Below are 7500 nucleotides of genomic sequence, written 5' to 3'. Positions count from 1 at the left end.
GCACACTAGCATCACCTTCTGTGCGTATTTTAATTTATTTTATTTGGTCGTCGGCTTTTTTCCCGTCGGCATTTCTGCAAGTGTTTTAAATTAAAATTATTTTAGCGTTGGAATTGTTGACCGGTGCCATAAGTGCTACGTGTGAGTGAAGTGAAGTGATTCTGGGCCTTGAAGACTCCGATTGCTAATTTAATTAAGCCTTCTGCAAATATTATTTTTAAATAACCCACAACTGCCATTGGGAAATTAGCATCGCCTTCAGCGTTTTTATTTTACTGCCTTCTGCATATTTATTTTAATATTATTCTTGAATTAGCATCACCTTCAGTGCCATATTAACTTAAAAATAATTTTATATAAGCCTTCTGCAATAATTGTGATTTAATTTCTCTTTACATATATTATCTAGAATCACCTTCAGTGTATTGAATATATTTTAGCCTTCTGCAAAATACAAAATATTAATTAATTTCTTTTAAAAACAAGTGCCTAAAGAAAATATTGTTATTTAGCATCGCCTCTGCGTTTTATTTAAAATAAGCTTTCGTTGACGACTTCGGTCGGAATCACTAGTGTTGTGTGTGTTGTGTGTGTGAATAAGTGAAGTGATTCCGTGTTTTGATAACTCCGATCGCAATTTGTTCTAAGCCTTCTGCAAATTTAAATTTAATTCTACAAACCCACATTTGCCGACGGGAATTTAGCACCGCCTTCAGCGTTTTTTTTTTTTTTTTTTTTTTTTTTTTTTTTTTTTTTTTTTTTTAATAACTGCCTTCTGCAGAAAATTTAAATTAATAATTAAGAAAATTCCAAAATAAGATAAATTAGCATTGCCCTCTGCAGTTGAAATATAAATTTTGTTATTAAATAAATAAGCCTTCTGTATTGGTAACCTATTTAAAAAGTTTCCTTTTAATTTTGTCTATAGAATCACCCTCAGTGTTCAGATAAAATTTCAAATCATTCAACTAATCCTCGATATTATTTTAAATTAACTTTAAATTGCCCATATAAATTATTTAATACTAATAGCATTGCCTTCTGCATTTTAATAAATTAACTAAGCCTTCTGCATCAAGCTTTCGTTGAGACTTCGGCCGGAATCACTAGTGTGTGTGTGTGTGAAAAGTGAAGTGTTCTTGTGTTGACCGTTCCGATTGCCATAAGCCTTCTGCATTTAATTTTATTTAAATTTTTTATTAAATTACCTTTTTATAAATCCCAGTTTGCCGTCGGGAAATTAGCATCGCCCTCCGCGTAGAAATAAAATTCCTTTCTATCAGTTGCCTTCTGCAAAACATTTTATGATTTTTAAAAAACATATTATTTTAGTTAACGGTTTGCCCTTAGAAATTCAATATATTATATCAAGCCCTCAGCAAACAAAATTATTTTATTAAATCGCCCTCCGCAAGAACAAACTTTGAATTTAAAAATATTATTAGACAATTAGTTTATTAGCATCGCCATCTGCGTAATTAATTAAATCAAGCCTTCAGCAAATAAGCTTTCGTTGAGCGGTCCGCGAGAACATTGTGCTTAGTGTGTGCTGTGTGCGAGATTCCCGATTCCATCTGTTCCGGCGACGAGATTTTCTCCAAGCGGCGTAGAAACATCGAGAGTTTTCAAACCGGCAAATAGTTTAAAGTTTTTATAGAGTAGAATTTGAAATCCCATTTACCACCTAACCCAATCTCAATTAGCTCCCCAACTAAACCTTATTATATAAAACCACATTTATTTTCTTTTTTCGATTCTCTCTCCCCCTCAGCATTAAATTTCATAATATATATAAAAAAACTAACAATAGAAATAGTTTTTCAAAACACTTCACAAACACATTTTGAACCACCATTCGTAAAGTAGAAAAATTTCCCAAACCAGTAGAACTAACAATTTCAATTTTCAAAATCTATCCTAACCAAATTTCAAAACTCTCGTAAAACTAACAAAATAATCTCCAGTGTAGAGCGTAGAGTAAAGTGACCGGAAACCATTTTACCTGTATCCCGTAGCATAGCCAAAAATATAACGGGACACTTGGTCCATTTTACCTGTAACGTTGAAGCACACACGTCTCCTCACGTAGTTTGTCACTTTTAAGCACTCTTAAATTTCATTCATTTCATTCAAATCTCGAAAACTCTGAAAAAACTTAAATTTTACATAGAAAGCCTTCTGCGAAAATTTTAAAATTATCCCCAGTTCAGTTTTTATCCATGAGCAAATTATTTTCAATTTAAAAAAAAAATATTTATTTAATTTTTTCACTCAAATATTTAAACGAATAATTGTTAAAAAATCCTTTATTAAAAAATCCCTTATTTAAAATAATTAACTTACATCGCCTTAAGCACAATAGAGCAAATTAATAAATTACAATTTCAAATTCAACGCTCAACAATTAGACAAGCATACTTTCCATCACAATCCAATTAGTTATATTCCCTTACAAAATTAAATCTCAATTAACTAATACATTTATACACTTTGTATAAGTTTTCATATAAATTAATTTAACAAATTCTAATATCAACCAACAAATTTCCAATTACTTCTTTTAAATAATAATTCGTCTTCTCCAACCATAACCAATAACCCTTTTACAAGCAGAAGTTAAATAATCACGTAGTTATTTTTTCTCCCGGTTCCTTGCATGTAAAAAATAATTAATGAATTTAAATAGTTTAAATAATTATTAATATTAATTAATTTAAAAATAACAAAATAGTTTGAATTGACATTTCAACACTTGACATTTGACGTTGACATATAATCAAACTGACAGCTCAATATATCTGACACCTAACGTCACCTTGACATCTTGAATTGGTTGACAGCTATAATTTAAATTCTTCGACAGTTGCAACCGATTAAATAATAATTAAAAAAATCAATTATTTATATTTAACCAACTAAGTTATATTAAAAATTTCGTTCCTCAAGTTACAATTTGTCACATAATAATAAACTTTAAATTCCTTGTATACTTCCCAATATCATTCGATTAATTAAAATTTTTAATATCCAAATTAAAGATACCTTTAATTTTTGAAAAGACACACAACAGCAAAAAAAAAATCAAACCACCATTCGTAAAGTAGAATAATTCCCCAAACCAGTAGAACTAACAATTAAAATTTTCAAAATCTATCCTAACCAAATTTCAAAACTCTCGTAAAACTAACAAACAAATCTCCAGTAAGGGAGCGTAGAGCAAGGTGACTGTAAAGCCATTTTACCTGTATCCCGTAGCATAGACAAAAATATAACGGGACATTTGGTCCATTTTACCTGTAATGTTGAAGCACACACGTCTCCTCACGTAGTTTGTCACTTTTAAGCACTCTTAAATTTCATTCATTTCATTCATCTCATTCAAATCTCGAAAACTCTGAAAAAACTGAAATTACACATAGAAAGCCATCTGCGAATATTTTAATATTATCCCTAATTCATTTTCTATCCATGAGCAAATTATTTTCAATTTAAAAAAAAAATAATAATTATTTAATTTTTTCACTCGAATATTTAAACGAATAATTGTTTTAAAAAATCCTTTATTTAAAATAATTAACTTACAACGCCATAAGCACAATAGAGCAAATTAATAAATTACAATTTCAAATTCAACGCTCAACAATTAGACAAGCATACTTTCCATCACGATCCAATTAATTATATTCCCTTACAAAATCAAATCTCAAATATTTAATACATTTATACACTTTGTATTAGTTTTCATATAAAATAATTTAACAATTCTAATATTTACCAACAAATTTCCAATAACTTCTTTAAAATAGTAATTCGTCTTCTTCAACCATAACCAATAACTCTTTAACAAGTAGAAGTTTTAATAATCACGTAGTTATTTTTCCTCCTGGTTCTCTGCATGTATAAAAAAAAAAAAATTATTAGTTTTCTGATTTAAATAATTTAAATAATTATTAATATTAAATTCTCTTAATAATAACAAATAGTTTGATTTGACATTTTAACACTTGACATCTAACGTTGACACATAATTAATTTGACAGCTCAAATATCTGACACCTAACGTCACCTTGACATCTTAAATTGGTTGACAGTTATAATTAAAATTCTTTGACAGTTGCAACCGATTAAATAATAATTTAAAAAATCAATTATTTATATTCAACCAATTAAATTAAATTAAAATCGCTTATGCTCAAGTAACAATTTATTTCACAATAATAAATTCAATTCTATTAATCTTTAAATACACAACTTCATACCCTGTTGACATCTAAATTGTTTGGACAGCTTGTTTAAACCTGACATTTACCGTTATTGACAACAAATAGACTGACAGCTATTAAACTAAAATATTAATCTCGGAAAACGCTTTCATGTTATGAAATTCCCCTTTTTCTAAATTTAATTAAAGTTTACTTAAATCCGCTTCCAATCATTTAATTCGCTTCCTAAGCTTTTTCTTTTAATTATCAATATCATCTAACCCAGTTAATACTTTCTCCGTTGCATCAATTTGAAAATAACTTTAATCATCTTATTTGATAATTCCCATGACATTAAATTGCATCCATTAGACATTGACGTAAAACATCACAGTACCATTGACATTCAAATAGATTTGACAGTTTTATCAATTACTTGACTGACAGTGACATCAAACGCCTCATCACATTGACAGCAAAATTAATTGACAATTTGATTACAGCGCGAAATCCATTGACATCTTTCGTTTTAAATTTGACAATAAATTCAATTTCCGTTTTAATTTAAAAATTTGACATTAAATTTGTCCCAAAACCCGACAATAATTACTTAATTAATCAATCAATTAACAAACTTGCGAAATTCCTTAGAAAACAAGTAGACAGTCACAATAACCTCCATAGGATTTAACCGTAGAAATAACCCAGTAGAAAAATGGTGATGAACACACGCTCCACCTTGGTTCGTAGAAGTAGTCCCTCGAAGGCAGTGACGAGTAGATATTCCGTCCGCCGTAGCTCGCTGGGAACGATGTCCCCGTCTAAGGCTTCGGCCACCAGCTTTGGTAGACGGGCATCAACAACCCAGCTGATGGCTTCCAAGGCACCTGCCCTACGAAGAGCTTCTTCGGTAGAGGTGGAGGGAAAATCAAAAAGGGTCTCTGTTCTCCCGCAGATTGCGGAAGACAGCCAAGGGGAGGGCTCTAAGGCAGGGCAAATTTACGACAGGAAATTTTTCGCTACCGCATATCCAGCAGAGTCAAATCCCATGGGCCCATTGCAAAAAGCAAAACATGAGCTCATGCTGTTTATCAGGGACACCGTGAAGCACAGGGCTATTTTAGCCAAAACGCCCCAATTCGCTAATTGGGAAGAGCGAATTGGCTCAGTCTTAGCCCTGCTGCACAATCTTCCAGCAATTTGGCTGGGAGAGGCGGGGTCAGGAGTTGATGTTGGAACGGGAACCGAGGATCTCGTGGTGGAGGACCCGGTGTTGGAGCAAGAATTAGGGCCTTTGGCAGGCCCTAATCAGGAGCCGCAACCGGGATCTTTGCCTTTGGACGAGACCGATATCACCAAATTCCTCACTGTTTTTGGGGGAATTATGCGGGAGATGTTCAACACACTAGTTAGGGAGAATGAGGCCAAGACAGGAGGAAATGGGGAACAGGGACAACAGCTGGTGGGTCAGGAAGGGAAAAAGGGCAAGAAGAAGGGAAAGGGTCGGAATGCCAAGGTAGTTGCGGCAGAGGAACCTTGCGAAGGGGAAATTTGTTCGACGGACCAGGGATCTGGACCATTAGAGGGGCAAGAGGGTGCGCAAGAATGGCGGACGGTAAAGGGGAAGACCGCCGTGCGCCGGGAGAGACGGAAGAGGAAGAAGCAGCGTGAAGCTGAGCAAGCAGCCAGCCTCGCCGCAAACACGCCACCTTCTGCTCCCCAACCCAAGCAAAAGCCGGCACCTGCTTCTAATCCCAGGGCCGGCCGAATGCCAAACGCCATCGAGCTTGAATCAATTGGGGGATTCAAGCACGCGGACATGATGCCTATCCTTAGGGAAACGGTGAAGAAAGAGGATGTGCAGAGAATCCGCACAAACTTTAAGGGTCATCTACTCCTGGAGCTAGCACCAATGTCGCACCAGGAAACGATGACCCTTTGGAGAGAGGTGTCTGCGGCCCTTGATGGCAAAGCAAAATGCCGTCCGCGGACACCCTCAGTGCGGGTGAACTGCACCAATATTCCGCCTGGCACTTCGTCCGAAGAAATTTCTTTGGAAATGAGTGCCGCGCTGGGCGTTGAAATTTTCAGCGACCAGATCACGACCGTAAAAACGCATTACGGTACGTTGGTCGCATTTTTCGACTGCCCAGCAATAGCGGTGACCGACCAGGCCCTGGCAAGGCAATACACGGTCGGTTTCAGCAAATGCTGCAGGCTTCGGCTTTTGGAGCGTCGGCGGCAATGCTACCGGTGCTACGAATACGGGCATACTGCTGCCCGTTGCCGTGGCAAGGACCGCAGTAGCAAATGCCATCGCTGCGCGGAAGATAAGCACGAGGGACCGTGCACTAGGGAGCGGAAGTGCTTGGGATGCGAGGGCCCGGATGCAATCGGGCATTCGCTGGGCCAGCGCAGTTGCCGCTACTTTGGAAAGGTAACCCCACAGCCCAGTCATGATTAGAGTGTTCCAACAGAACCTCAACCATGACCAAACGGCACAAGACTTGCTTTTGCAAAGTGCTCGTGCCGAGGGTTGTGATATTCTGATTATCTCGGACCCCTATTGGGTGCCGAATAATAACAGCAATTGGGTTACCGATACCACTGGTCGGGTAGCAGTGGTATCAGTTGGGGATTATCCTTTTCAGCGCATCATTGACAACCAACGCGAGGACTTCGTTGTGGTCGAGATGCGGGGAATCGTTTTTTGTTCTGTCTACCTACCACCCGTGGGTTCCGATTTGACTGTCGAGGAGTACAAACGCAAATGGACCGAAATCGTGTCTGTACTTCCACGGAATCGGGACACCGTGATCGGGGGTGATGTAAACGCCTGGTCAGGTGCATGGGGGATGGAGCGGAGGCCAAACGACGGGGAAAGGGTATCTAGGGGGGGAGTTGTGATGGATGCGGCGGCTGCTCTGGGATTGGTTCTCCTGAACCAGGGCAACCAGAGCACTTGGATTGGGGCAAATGGTCGCAACTCCATCGTGGACGTATCCTTTTGCAGCCCCTCCTTGGTAGGGGACAACAATTGGCGCGTGTGTGACGAAACCCCAAGTGACCACAATACTATCAAGTTTGTGGTCGGCAGGGTTCCGAGACAGCGCGCCAACAACGAGGTACACTCAGCAGCGAATGGGGGAAGGTGGTCCACAAGATTCTTCGACAAGGATTTGTTCGTTGATATCTTGAGGGACCAGGACATTTTTGGGCATGTTGCTACGCCAGAGGAGCTGACCCAAGCCATTACGGTGGCCTGTGATGGCACAATGCCTAGGCAACCCCCAAGGCG

The sequence above is a fragment of the Anopheles coluzzii genome (assembly GCF_943734685.1).
Source record: "Anopheles coluzzii chromosome X unlocalized genomic scaffold, AcolN3 X_unloc_5, whole genome shotgun sequence".
Taxonomy (NCBI): domain Eukaryota; kingdom Metazoa; phylum Arthropoda; class Insecta; order Diptera; family Culicidae; genus Anopheles; species Anopheles coluzzii.
Note: the sequence above shows the minus strand (reverse complement) of the source record.